Here is a 15,440-nt window from a genome sequence, read left to right as displayed (position 1 = left end):
CATATAGGCCGCCTACTTTTTCATTATTTAATAACCTAAGAACGACAGCCTTGTAAATTGCAAAAACACGTCCCTAATCCACCCACATCTAACAGAATCAAACAGACAATCTCATAACATAATCTCTTCTTTTTCGTTCCCTCCCTTCGGATAGAGCCCAAACCATGTAGCTGGAGTTAGGGTTATGGCGAATGTATTTTGTTTGTTAATGATATATAGCTATCGAATACAGCGCACCCTCAATTTTCATCCTCAAACGTGTATAAAAACAATTGGAATGTTTTTAAGGGCGTACAACACCCCTATTTAGTGTGATACCTTCATGAGAATAAACTCCCGTTTTTTAGTATTAATGGACATTACACGCGTGAATACATGCCGTGCTTTCATGACAAAGTAATATTTTGCGGAAAAAACGTGTATCTACACCTTCTTTCCACTCGTAACTAAGGTAAACAAAACGGTGACTTTGTTTACATCATCGGCTATCACGAGCCAAAATCGTTGATGTACGGTGACGTCATTTTGATTGACAGCATATATTAGCATAGATGAATGATAAATTTTGACCCTGCTGACCTAGGTCACCAAAACCCATTGCGTCAATATTATTCGTGCATAGACCCTGGAAGATACCCCGGAAGATACGTGCCAGCAAAGCTTCGTTTTCTCAACAAACAAACTATACTCGGACTCAAAGATGAGTGCTGATTTGGATAGGCTTATCACCACTATGGTGGATATTGGGTAAGTATCAGCCACCAAGGTAAAAAGTACATTTCTTTTAATGTAAGAAATTCGCGACGGTGCTATGGTCAAGCCTTAAGGTTTCCGAATTCAACAACCTAGTACGGCATTTTCCCATTCCTTATTATCCCATTCCTTCCTTCCTTCCTTCCATATACGTGCTTACCTCAACTGACTAAGTATTAACGCACGGGCTTTACGTACACAGTTGCCTATACCCGATCCTGGAACCATTGATTTTGCATGAGAAAAAAAAAGGGGGTGGGGGGAATTTGTATAGGGAATTTGATCACTCTGATGAAAAATCATTGCACATTCCAATGACATATGATTCAACATTGCATTGGTCATGTTGGTTGTAAAAGGGGGCCTTGAAAGATTAGGTAACTCTTACTTTAGGGTTTTTGATTTTTACATGTAATAGCTGCCTTCTGGGCGGGTTAGGGTTGGTTATAACCATGGCTCGAAAAAGTGGGGAATTTGGGAAGCTCATTCCCAGGAAATGTTGGTGTTTGGAGGAAATTCTGGTATTTGGAGGAAATTGTGTCTTTATTGTATATAAAAACATGCTATAAATTGTGGGAAAATTAGCTTGCTTCCCGGGAAATTAACATTTTTCGAGCCCTGGCTATAACCAGGGTTGTCACCAGAGCCAAAAAAGTATTGGTCGAAATATTTCACTTTTTAGTAAACGCTAGGGATTGGGGAATAGGCTTTGAGGGTACCACCCCCCTAAAAACAATTTTTTTTTCTTGCTCTTTTTATGATGAATTATCATCATCCACTTCCGGAAATGTAAATAAAAATGTATTTTTTATTTTTTGTGAGTGCCGTCCGGCATACAAATGTAGTGACAACCCTGTTTTTAACACTACTTCCACAAGGCAGCTATAACATGTAAGATTAAAAAACCCTAAAGTAAAGAAACGCCAAGAACTCTAGCTTCGAAGTTGCACACGATACTCGATAGTTACGCATTCGATGCTAGAGTGTGTTGCTTTCGGACAGCGGTGCATACGCAGTTGTTTGCAAGGAAAGGAAAGGTATTTTGATGAGTGACCTGTATCTTTTGAGCTAGATTTACCTCTTTTGGACAGTCTTAAAATTTTGTGTAGGGCCTACCGGTAATTTTATTTTTAGCAACATTTTTGATGCAATCGCCTGTCGTGATCGGCTGTGTTTAATTCTGAACTTCCAATACACAGTGTCATGCTTCAGTGAATCCGACTAGATCATGTGTAGATGTTGAATGAATGCTGGTCTCTAGCCTAGACAGGGTTCGAATTCGTTTACAAATTTTGTGTAGCAGTTTTTGACTAATTCATCATAATCAGGTTACTTCCATATACTAAAGCACTATAAAAAGTGCTATACAAATGCAAAATTGGGTAGCAGTTACTTCAAAATGTGGAGCAAACTGCTACATGTATGCAATACAGCCGAATTCGAACCCTGAGCCTAGATCGGTGAGCAAATTCTTGGCTAGACTTCTCGAGCAATCTCATGGTTGGCAACTTTTGTGTTGAGTTGGGGGACTGGGAACGGGGATGGTCCTTTCTCTTTTCGAATATTATGAACGTGCACATACACCATTGGCACTGAGTATGGAAGAATAGACTTTTTGCAGAACATCCTCCTATTACACTCGTAATTGGAAGACATCTTTCATTATGTGACTTTTATGGTAAAATGTGTCCTGCAATGCGAGGGGAGCGTGGCCGAGCGGTTAATGGACTGTGAATCCAAGGGTCCCGGGTTCGAATCTGAGTGGGTCCACTTCAGCTCGACTGTCTCTTTGTGTCCTTGAGCAAGGCACTTTACTCTACTTGCTTAGTGCTTGGGAGGGCACTTTAAGCCGTCGGTCCCGTGTACATGTATTTTCTCACAGTAATGTAGTGTGCACGTTAAAGAACGTCACAGGCAATTCGAAAAGAGCAGGGGATCATCCCGGTACTGTTGACTGTACTTCAAAAATACACTCATCTACTCCAGAGTAAAAAATAAGTACAACTTGTCTGTACGCAGTGCGATAATACTCATGAGGGAGGCACTAATATGGAAGAAGATGTAAAAACCCTGTTTGATGCAATGATGCTATTAATAAATGCAACTGGCCATTTGGCCAGGCCAGTTATTATGTGGCCTCTTGCTGGCCAGTTTTAGCCCTAACGCCGAAGTATACGTTCCTATAATTGCATGAACTTTGATTTACACAAAAATCCACTTGTACAATTGGCAGACCTTTTCTGCAGCAGATCTGATGTTTTGATTTTCACTTTAATTTTTTCATCAAAAAAATTGTTTACATGCAAAATGGTAAACAAACCAAACTGGTTTTAATTTTGGAATGGCAACAAAATGTAGCAGTAGCCCTACTAGTATAGCGCATTTTCACTGTGGTGATCCAAAACCATGCTATCATAAAACCTGGCTTTATCCAGAGAAATGCTAAATAACTCATTGACTGCTATTCCCCAGAAAAAAAGGCCCTACAAATCTTGCCAAATCAATACAGACTTTCCAGTATTTGTAATCTAACACCAGCAATGCAGATCAGCCAATGGTAGCAATGCATCAAATTTGTTTGACAGGTAAGCTGCCCCAGCTACATGTAGCAACATGCCGTGATCATTATGTAATACAATTAGAAAACCCAAACTTCAGATACCCCTAGTGGGTTTTAAATTTGTCATTGGTAAAATTTTAACTTGACACACTGGTGGTACATGTATGTTATCAATATACCGTACACAAAAGTTGATGTCAAATTTAGAAGTTGTACTTCATGTTTAGGAAAGCTTGAAAACCAACTCCAAGGTGATATCTATTTTATATGTTTTAAATGAGGGCTAAATATTTTAGATATAATTAAATGCAGCAAATAAATAGTAAGCCTATTTTCAGAGTTCTAAGTATTTTTTGACGCAGAGCCACGTAATGATATTGCGGGTGAATGACCGTAGACATGCTATGAGAGGAGGACGTAATAAATACGGGAAAAAGATACAAGTCAATGAAGGCCAAAAAATGTACTGGTATGTGGGTTATAAAAAGAAAATGAAAACAGGAATAAAATAGGCTAAATAAGGAAAGAAAGAAACTAATCAGGAAATGTAAGAAGAAAAAAAAATAACTAAAATAAGAAACTAATCATGAAATAAATTAAAAAGGCTAACTGAGAACAGAAAATAAATGAATAATCCAACCTACAAGCGGGAAATCACAAGCTAAGCAGCAAAAATTAAAAACAAAAAAGAAAAATTGGCCCATGAAAAAAGGAAATGTAGGCCTATAAGGAGGATCATATTTAGATTTAGGAAATTAACCTTTTCAATGATTCTACCTGTGCAGTAATTCCTCCTGTTGTAGTGAACGCTCCCATTTACTCATCTATGATCTAGCGCACAGTGTCATCGCCCCGATATCTTCATGGCAGAAATCGCCATGATGGTAGATCAAATCCACTTTTTCTTCAATAGCCACACATTTTGTTCAAAGACACCAAGTAGATTTTGGACTTGTTGAGGGTTAGAATGGATGAGGTCTGTACTCTAGCACTGATAAGGATGATTCGTGGAGTGAATTGAGGTGTAAGCCAACTAGGCACTCACAGTCATTCTAAATATGCAAATATCCTATTCCCTGAATGCTTGTGTGCATTTGTGCTATGCATGATATGTAACCATAATGTTTGTCATCTCATTGTATGTAGGTTGCAGTTACAATATCACCCAAAGCTATAGACACTTTCATGCATGCTGCACCAGACCACAGAACCGCATGATGTATGCATCAGGAACAGGGGATGGTGATTTGCAGGACAGGAGTGCAACCAGTCTGCAGGCTGATACTTTTTAACTTAAAGCACTCAAACAGGAATGCTGATAGAACTCATCACCCGATGTGGAATCACATCCGAAAGACTGGCAATTCAGAAAGCAACTTATCAGATCTGAGGAACAAAGTCTTAGGCTTGTCTGATTTCAAGTAAGCAACCAATTCTCATGTATACTGCGTCCAAAAAGTATCCTTACACATGGAAATAAATCACAATTTTAAAACTAAACCATATTTGCTTAATTAAAATTTTTTAAATAGATGCACTATCTAATCCTGCACATTATAACACCCTGGCATTGTATGCAATGTGACCTCAGTAAGTCAAGTTACAAGCATTTGATTACACAAGGGTCCAGTTTTCAAACTGACAAACGGGCTTATTCAAAAATCCATGGACTACATGTACACTTCTGGTTTGAGTGTGGTGGGTGGCTCGTTTATACACGCCTTTTTTAAATTTAAAACAAAAGGAACAAAAGAAAAAAAAAAAAAAAAACTGAAAAATGAAATAAAAGATGTGAAAAGTACAGAGCAGAAAAAACTGAAACAAAAACTGCTTTTTTTTAAAAATGAAGCTTGACTAAGGAAACTGAAAAAACAAATGTATCCAAATATGGTTTAGTTTTAAATTTTTTTTGACAAGTGTAAGGATTCTTTTTTGGCGCAGTATATTTGCTAATTGTAGCATGGGTCAGGATGTCCTGTATACAGTGGCCAAAAATGTTAAACACACTTTTTAGACCGTGCCCACAAAATTTGGTTGCTTGAATTATGAGAAGGAAGTGGCTTCTGCTGGAGCATTGTCTCAAACTTGGGTTAGCAGTTTGAGTCTGGGTCTGAGTGTATGCTACAATAAAGAGTACATGTAGGTAGCACTTAACGTTGGCATACAATGTCTACAGGTCCCCAAGCTAAGGGTTGTGTGAGCAATCTAACAAAATAGAACAAAGAAGAAAAGTGGGGTGGGGGTGAATCGTCTCTCCAAATGTCATCAGCATCGGCATCTTAACTCTGCAAAGGATTTGGATATAAGTAACTTGTCAGTAGGACTAAAGGAACCTTTCAAAATTGTATGCCATATATGCTGGACTGGGACCTAAATTCAGATCTTAAATTATATGAACTCACACTCTTGACTCATTTCTTTGATCCTGCTGGAAGACTGTTATACCTGACCTTGCATCTTGAATAACTACTCCAAACACTTTTACTGCATGTACATTGTTAGACATGCAAGTCTGATACTAATGACCAGCAATATTTTTTTCCCTTTGCAGGAAGTCAAGAGACCTCAACTGGGAATAGGTGGTGAAGCGGGTAGATATACAAGTGGATTTACACAAACAGTAGGACTTCAAGCAACCAAACATGTGGATTCCAAATTTGAAGCCATTTGACAAATATATGTCATGTTGAAGACAGAACCCTGAGTGCTTAAAAAAACAATAAACCAAATCATATGCATGACACAATTGTCATTGGATATCACTTACACACATAGATTTGTAATGTATTCTAAATCGATGACCTCTCCAGTATCAGGCGATATCGCTGTCGTGATACAGTGGCTTGAAGTGAGCCCTCTGTTTTTTTTTTTACCATCAAAACTTGCCTGTATGCTAACTGGAGTGTTTGATGGCTCACTGGCAGGGGAAACCTGAGAAGATAAGGGAGCTTGATTTTTCTCTTCTTTGCCTTGACTCTGTCGGCTAAGGAAGAAGGTTTACCACCTTTAGGGGAACGCTCAGCAGTGACTGGGGGCTGCTCACGACCTGGTGTTGTCACCATGGTCACCACTGTGTCGACATCTGAAGTATGATGTTGAGCGGCAACAGAGGGCTCCTGAGAAGACACATCAATTGCTGATGGGGAACCTTGAGAAGATGGTTTATCCTTTGGAATTGCTTTCACCTTCATAGCGGCCCGCTTCTTGTCATCCTGTGACAAAACTTCCAGCTGTCAACAAGTAGATAATAGTACAAAAAATAACAGAATAACATGTTAAATTTCAGCCATGTGCCAATTTGGCAGACATTTGAAAATGTGACCACAAGGCTGTTGCATATTGTTGTGGAGTTGGATGAACTTAAGCCTTTGTTAACAAATATAAGCATCATGTCCATTAAAACACACAGTGAACCTGTTACTGCTCATTATTGTTCAATGTGTGGAGAGTAAAAATTTGGCAAATTCATAGTAAAATGTACAGACTGTGAATGAACAAATGGGTTAGGAGATTGTACCAAATTGTTGACATGTTTATGGAAGAAAGTACCAACTCCAGCAAACAAAATGACCTGTAGTGTTACCATGGAACAGGATTGCTAATTTTATAAAGTGGTATTAAATGTGTGTTCAGGTACCAAATCTTCCTTCAGGATTTCCAATGCAACTTGGTCATAAATGTAATGTTGGTTCTCGAAACCCTGAAAAGTGAGTCAATGGATTTGGGTCTTTCTTCCACCAATATATTCATTTGCTGAAGGCAACCTAAGAACCACTTGACACATTTTAATATTATTCATTTTCCAAGAAACCTAAAGAAGGGTCTATTTTTGGCTAAAATTCTCTAATTATCGGTCAGTTTGTCAAAACTGACTACAAACTTCCAGGTACGTAATGTTAAACCAAAATATGTTTATATTGTGGCAAAATATGGGTGTGCCATTTACTAAAACGTTAAACTTATTGGCCTAGGGGTCAGGGCCTTTTTGTCATAAAGATTCTGTGTGAATATTGTGTGCATCCCTAATCCCTATTGAAAACCATCAGTAGTAATGCATATTGTTAATAGATCGTTGTAACTGTGCCCAAGTCATGCCTTTCTCCATTTTAGTGACTGTGTAATGATGTTCCAGGTTATCACATCCTGCTGCGTAGCTGTCACTATGGTATTATTATGCTGTGCACTAATCAATACTTAATGAAAAACCCAGCAGTTTACTCAATGCAAGGTATGCGCATCAACCAAAGATTACCAGTATCTCAGTATGACTCAGCCCTTTTCCATGGAAACATTGAGCAAATGTATATATGTAAGTGAAGAAACCAAAAGTTTTATGAAGTCATTTAAACACAATTATAGTGCATTTATAGTTTCAGACCAAGACATCCATATTTACAAAATCCAAGTGGACTTTTTAACCCCTCTATCCCTAAAGCAAGTACAGCTGTAGTTGCGTTTAAAGCACAGCACTGATCTTGTTGGCGTCAATAAACCATTGGAAACCAATGACTCTTGGACCTCTACTTCTGAGGAAGAGTACTTACTTGTTTGCAAATAATGTCATTATGCTTTTTTCCATCTGCTGGCTCGGACAGGTGGTGGTAGATTGAGGTAGCCACTTAAGGTTGCAGCCTCTTCCCTGCCCTTACCTATTGCACGCATGCCCAGGACAAGTGCACTTTGAAATTTAGGGGAAGGTGACATAAACAATTGAAGGAAAAAAAGTCTGCAAATTAGGTCATTATATAATCAAACACAACATAGTTGAGAAAAACGCAATTTTATGGATATTGGAATTTTTGTATATTTGCCTGTAACTACCGAACTGTTCAGCTATAGAACATATGTATAACTATAAGACTGCATGCTGTTTCTCATATCCGTATCATTTTTGACCCGAGTTACGTGGATGTTTTTGCAAAAACACATGAGCATTTCAATTCTTTATCGGGATGGAGAAAAAAATTCTGCTTTCAGGTTTGGCAGTGTCATTTTAACAATGCAACAAAACCTGTGATGCTCACCAAGGCCCTATTTCATAGATCACATTGAGAGTTGAGAACGGTCTTAAGTATTGTGTGACTACAGCAGCACTGATCAGTAAGGTATGGAGTGGCAAGAGGTATGGCAAAACACCATGGTTTTGTTACAGACGTTCATGAAGATCTTAATATCTTTTCAGGGAATGTGACCGAGTTATGATCATCTTAAATAGGGGAACGTAAGATGGCAAAATGTTTGTTTTAGATTGGAGTGTATCTTAACTTTAATTTTAACATAACTAGTACCAATACTTTGTTCATAAATTTATTCTCAGCATTTCCTTTGTGTGGAAGTATTGGTTTCAATTGTTTTTAAGTTTCTCAACAATAGGTTGGGCCTTCCTCTTCCATGACATTCATAATAACATGTGTGTTCTATCTACCTGCTATAAAGTTTTAAAGGAGTATTTTGTGATCCTAGCATCCTCTATTTATGTCATTTTTCATTAGATATCCACGTAAAAACCTATTCCCAAAATTTCAGTTGATTCCGATTTTGCGTTCGCGAGTTATGCATGATTATGTGTATATTACATTGCTCCATAAACAATGCGTTGTCGTTCTGGTGCACCAGAACGAAATTCAAATTTCACGATATCTTTGCTGAACGAATTAATCTGCAAGAAATATTTTGTACATAAACATTATGTAGCCAGAGGTTTCCAGTGATATAAAAATCTCAACTTTTTTTGAGAAAAGTGGGGGATGAGGCTGTGGATCACGAAATGCCCTTTTAATGTGAAATGTGTTCTTGTTTTCTGTCTTTTTTTTCTTTTTATGAAATAGGGCCTAAGTCTATTATTAACTTTTATGAAATAGGGCCTAAGTCTATTATATTGCATAAATCGTCATGTGAATGCAAGAAAGTCATAACTGTCATATTTAGCACAAGTGAGTTTTTATATTGCAATAGAAAGTGCTATAAAAACACATTTGAAACTTTACCCCATGTCTGAAATCAAATTATTAAAAATTTTATGACCAAAAAAACACACCTAAAAACTAAGAAATACAACAGAATATTTAGCATAAAAGGGCTTCTCCTCAACAATTACAAAAATGCAGACCATTTTTTGGTATTCACATGACAACATGCATCTTCCGGTGTATTTCTGTGGCTAATGATCTGAATACCCCAAATTTTGTCCTATGAGAGGCATCTATGGATTATGTATGTTGCTAATACTAAATTTGTGACATGAGATAATTCATGCCCTAAAACCACTTACCCAGACATTATTTTCAGTCTAGGGTGGAAATTAAAGGTGAAGCATTTTTAAGCTTTAAAGGCCCCCTGCCGCAAAAGTCATGCTAAATATTTAATATCTGAATGGTTTGTTAATATCTTATCAGTTCTTTCATAAATTACCGATTGATTTCTTTTAAAGCTGCAGATTATGTGGACTGACTGGACTCTGCACCATTAACATCATGTGAAGTGGGGAAGGTGGTGTAGGCCCCACAGCCCTTGCACTCAATACCGAAGTGGCTGGCCCAGCCTTCAATTGGTGCGTCTTCCCATAGCTGGAATCCCTGCAGTATTTACACTGCAGGGCATCATTCAGAGCAAACTCCATATTCTCTACATTGAATATGCTGTAGCCTATTGTCTCCTCCTCTTCTTGATCTATAATCAGATTTGTAAGCTACAAGTTCAAAAAAAAATGTATAAATAAAAACATTTATAGTGGTTTTGTTCCTGTTCTTTAGTTGCTCTTGTAGACCATGTACCAGTATATAATGCATTGTAATGAAGGTAAATGCATCATTTGTCAGCAGTATGAAATTTCTGTTGCACAATTGTGACAAGAATCTATACAAATATTTTTGAAACATTGAAGGTTGGAAAAGTAGTTTTGTATTCTGTTTGTATTGGATGTACAGATTTTGATCATTAAACCTGCTATGAAAATGACAATTATTGCACCGTGAGGTTATTTTCATGTACAAGGGCTGGTCAATCAGTTCCCCCAACTATGGTATATCTCCGCTCATGCATGACTTGGATGACTGTTACTTACGCTAAATACAAACTGTACTTTCGTCTGTCAAAACAAATATGTATTAATTAGGGATGTTGAATATTTGATTACGTAATGACATTAGCATAAACACAATAGCGTGTGGACACTGCCGGATTTATGGTGAAAAATAGTCAAGAAAATCTCGCGCCAAATTGAAGTATTTATACATAATTCCAAATATCTTGAAAAAAAAAACCTGGGGTGGGGGTCATTCCCATTGTGGCCTGTACACCATCCGCGATAATAAAATAAACTGAGCTCAAAAAGAAACTTATAATTTTTCACAAGGTCATATCTTGAAATCCTGTCCATCAAATTGAACCAAAATTACACACAGATTTACTTCAATACTCTACTCTTAACACATGCCAGTAACCAAGCAGTTATCCAACTGACACAACAGCAAAATGCACTGACATGGGACAGCTTCCTGGACCACATTCACAGCCCAGCCCTGTTTCATGAAAAAAGTGTATGAAAAGCAGCACCGTTTTATCATCTGTGCAAGGATCTTGTGTACATTCTCACAGATTTTTTGTCCTGGGTGCCAAATGTTGGGTTGTGAAAGTGAAGGAAGTCCAGAAAGCTGTCCCATGACAGTGCATTTTGCTGTTGTGTCAGTTGGACAACTGCTTTGTTACTGACATGTGTTTTGAGTAGAGTATTAAGGTTATCCTGTGTGTAATTTTGGTTCATTTTGATTGACAGTATTTTAAGATATGACCTTGTGATTCACAAGTTGTAAAAAATTATAAGTTTCTTTTTGAGCTCAGTTTATTTGTTTTGGGTTCGTTTTGGAGATAATTGGGATTCTCGCTTCTACCTTGTGGGCTCTTTTCTCACGATTTTCACACCATTTTTGTTTGTTGTTAATGACTATTTTTTGGTGAAGTTCAAAGACGGTCCCTTTCTTCATCTGTTGACAGATACATTTGTTCTTTCACAATTATGAATTGAATATACTTGGATTACCTCATACCAAAAATAAGGCTTGTAAACTGCTTTGGTCCTTACTGCTGTTTTTTTTTATTACACATTCCTCAACTACTACAGGGTGATTTAAAATGAACTGTACCCAAGTTTACTCATTTTATATATATATTCGCGGAGATTGTACATATCAAAAAAAGAAATTTTTAATTTTGATAATAAGTGGTTTTAGTCAAAAGATATCGCATTTTAATTTATCATCCCATTTTTAGACCAACACATGGAACTAAGTTTATCCGTGTTCTCTACCAACAAAATTGGTGTGATACAAATGTAGTATGTACTTTTCTGCAAATAAGATTACGTAATCAAAGGTACTCTAATACTAATTGTGATGTGTTTTGAAAGACAAAGGTATAAACTTTTATTGATATTAATTAGTAACAGCCATCTAAGTCATGCATGAACGGAGATAAATAATAGTTGCGGGTTATTATTGACCAACCCTTGTATGTTTTATACAAAATGCAACACATGATTAATTTGCAGCTGTTCTTGATGACACCTATATACATGTACATGTACAAAGGGGTTGGCCTGTAACTTTTTGGCCTGGCCGGTAACTTTTCTGGCTGGCATCTAGTTGCCAGCCCGGCTGGCCGGTAACTTTCAAGCCTGGCTGGCCTGGAACTTTTTGAGGCATATTTCGAACACTGGTCCACAACTCCCTCCCCCCAAATACTTTTTTAATAAATCGAAAAATGACGAAATGCAAATGTGTAAAAAGATATAAGTAGCCGTATTCGTTTTATGGACCAAATTATGTCGTCACACGTCACTGCGTTCAGTGTTAAAAGTGGCATCTGAGTCCATAGGAGTCAGATATCAAACAATAGAGTAGGCCAGGCCTATTCATGTCTTTGTTAAAGAAAACCTGACTGCTATGGACTCAGGTGCAACTTTGAAAATGACCTCTTTTATTACACAATTAACCATTGTGACTGAACGCAATGATGTGTGGCGCTACAAATTGGCCCACAGGGGTAAAACAAATAGGGCTATATGTATCTGTTTACATTTTTTTATTTCGTAAAATATTTTTCGACTTATTTAAAAAAGTATTAGGGGGGAACTTAAAGTTGTGGACTGTATACAATGCATGTTATGCACATGATAAACCTTTGTGTGTCGCACCTTTTGTTGTGTGGTTAAAAACATGGTCATATCGCGACATCATGATGGCTGCAGCCATTGCTTCCAACTTCCTTCCACACAAGTGATGAAAGTGTGATACTAGTAATACTTTGCGACTGTGCACAAAATCAATTCCATTGCCAGCACACCTTCCCAGAGGTGATATTTGTAACCCTTTCCATGTTACGTAATGTCCCCAACCCTATTTCATTTCTTTTGCGTGAATGATCTTGGTTAATGAGAGTCACCCACAGATCAGTGTACAGTGGGGGAGCATGAGGGGGAAAATGCCCCCAGTCAGAACTCTTCCCAACCCCTGTTTCTCCCCTAGTAAAAACCCAAAATTACGAACATTTCAGCTTTTTCCGCCAATTTTGCACCCTCCCCTGAAATTCACTTTGCCCCCCCCTGGAAAAAAATTCCTGGCGCCGCCACTGTCAGTGCACCGTGTATGTGGAAGGACCTGGCCGGGAAGGACAGCGCTTGTAATGACACTGAATATACATGTATGTGTTACGACGACGTTTGACTGATAGTCCTCAAATGCAACTGCATGATAGAGCATATTTCCTAATTGGTATACGTGACCCAAATGACCTGTCAAATATGCAGTATGATACAAGTACCGGTACCAAATTGTGTTACAAATGGTTTTGGCATTTTCACAAAGTACAGATTCAGCTGCAGTACTTTCAATACGATTTGTTACATGGCAATAAAAATACATTCCTCATGATACATGTATATGGTCTTTTGTTTTGGGTGGTCACTTATATCATACTGTCCATTTGACGTAGAATGTTCACACAATAACGAACCACTATGATAACATCGGTTTAGTACTACTTGTTTGTGTTAGTTTTATTTTTATTTTGTTATGATACATATACGTATGGCAATTCTATGATAATGAAAAGTTGAACATTGTTAGGGCAAGAAATAAATTACATTGTACCCAACAGATAATACAGGGTTATTTTTCACTTCCTAATTACATGTATAAGCCTGAAAATATGGTTATGAATACAAGATAAGAACAAGACAAAATTAATATTATACAAAAAACACCTTTCATATTGCATATTAGGCACAACTACATCTCTGATGGACAGTGTTGGTGGAATTAAACTTAAAAATACATCATGAAATTCCACATAAAAATGGTGCAGCTTTCATTAAAGGGGTACAACACCCTGACAAATTTAGTGACTATTTATGCATTTTTCCTCTAAAAATAATAACACACAGGTAATAAAAGTTATGTATATTATAGGAGCAAGGAATCCAGTTACTACAGTGGAATTTCAGTGACCCAAGACAAGCAGTTTGTTATTTAGAAATAAGGTACCGCTAAGATGTATCTCATTTCCTATCATACTGAACCGCTTGTCTTGAGTCACTGAAATATCAGTGTAGTAATTGGATTCCTTCCCTAAAATAATATACATAACTTTTGTTACCAATGTGTTATTGGTTTTTGAGAAAAATGCAAAAATAGTCAAACTTACCATAAGGGTTATAAATCAAATATTTACTTTTACACATTTTTGACTGCACTTGAACAAGTTACTGCTAATGTGGGATGTAGCCTTTGGAAGCATAATAAAATCTGCAGTGTGCATTTACTTCAGGCAGATACATCCCACTATTTAACAAATAAAAAACGGTCAATATGTTGACTAATTAAAAATATTAGATCATAAATAATTCGCAAATATATTACGTTTGCCAACTACTACAAACTTGAAGCCTTTTTATGTTTACTGTGCAGATGAAACATGCGTAGAGACAGCCAGTCCAAAGTTGTCATCAAATTCAACATCACACTATTGACCAAGATTATGTGCTTGCAAAAGTTAGAAAATGGTGATAAAATTTTGTCAAGTGATTACTTTCTGCCAATAAATGTCATTTATACTAGCATTGGCGTGTGTTGCATCTCTTTGTTGCTCCCTCTCAACTTTCCTGCTCACAGCAATCTCCTGCAGTGCTGTGCCACAATTAAGTGAAATACATATGTTAAAACTTGAACTTGATGCACAAATTGCGGCAGGAAATGATCAACTGGTATAGACGAATCCAATGGGCCAAGTCATGGTCAGGATTTGGTCTGCCATTTTTGGGTAGCCGCTCGCACCAACCTGGTGTTTTGAGCGCCCCATTGTGCAAATAAAAGCCGCCTAACACCTAGAGAAGATGCAAGGACGAGGAGGGTTAATAGAATAATATATACAATAGAGATAATTCCGCATCTATTCATACATAGTCCTTTTGTTCGCAAGTACAACCATTTGTAGCGTTTGATATGGTGTATGAGACTGCCATGGTTGGTCAATTCCAATGTTTCTATAGATAATTGGTTGGAAAGTATTAAAGACCCCCCCCCCCAAAAAAAAATTGTAAATAGGCCTATAACTTAAGTTTATGATTGTTAACATTTTTTCAGAGAAGTGATGATTATTGATCATTTTTATTTAGATTTTTTCTGTATTTTTGGTGGTTTCCTGAAGCCTGATAACCAAGATATTCTGGTACAAGCACTACAAGCAGGTTGCACTCATCACCTGTGTATGTCTGCAATCATGTCTGAATACAATACCGCTTTTTTCAAAGACACTTTTCGTACAGGTGCAAGCGATCAGAATGATATGGTTCAATGCATAGATACCGTGTGTAGTTAATCCGATTATTATGTCACTTCAACAGCGAATAGACCATGTAGAAGCTGTGTGTTTTGCCGAAGGGAGGGCCTATTGTGTTGTAAACTTTCATCATTCTTTGGTCTACCTGTGTTTTCGCGGAAGGTGTAAAACGGGTGATGGAAAGCAGTTTAAAATTTCCGCCAAGGCCGAATCATTTCACATTTTGGGTGCACTGTAGCCGACGGCTACCCAACTAAAGGCTGCTAGTCAGGTGTAGGCATGCGTGGATTTGGAT

General features: G+C 37.5%; 1 long non-coding RNA gene across 1 annotated transcript; it reads left to right on the top strand.

Annotated features, from left to right (window-relative positions):
* The first annotated feature begins 629 nt into the window (after positions 1–629).
* Positions 630–7,578, top strand: LOC140146649 (uncharacterized). The gene is made up of 3 exons (XR_011858280.1): positions 630–747; positions 4,460–4,734; positions 5,865–7,578. It is a non-coding gene; the product is annotated as an uncharacterized lncRNA (long non-coding RNA).
* Positions 7,579–15,440: the final 7,862 nt, after the last annotated feature.

The sequence above is a fragment of the Amphiura filiformis genome, chromosome 2 (genome assembly GCF_039555335.1).
Source record: "Amphiura filiformis chromosome 2, Afil_fr2py, whole genome shotgun sequence".
NCBI lineage: Eukaryota > Metazoa > Echinodermata > Ophiuroidea > Amphilepidida > Amphiuridae > Amphiura > Amphiura filiformis.
This window is presented reverse-complemented; position numbering and strand designations above follow the sequence as displayed.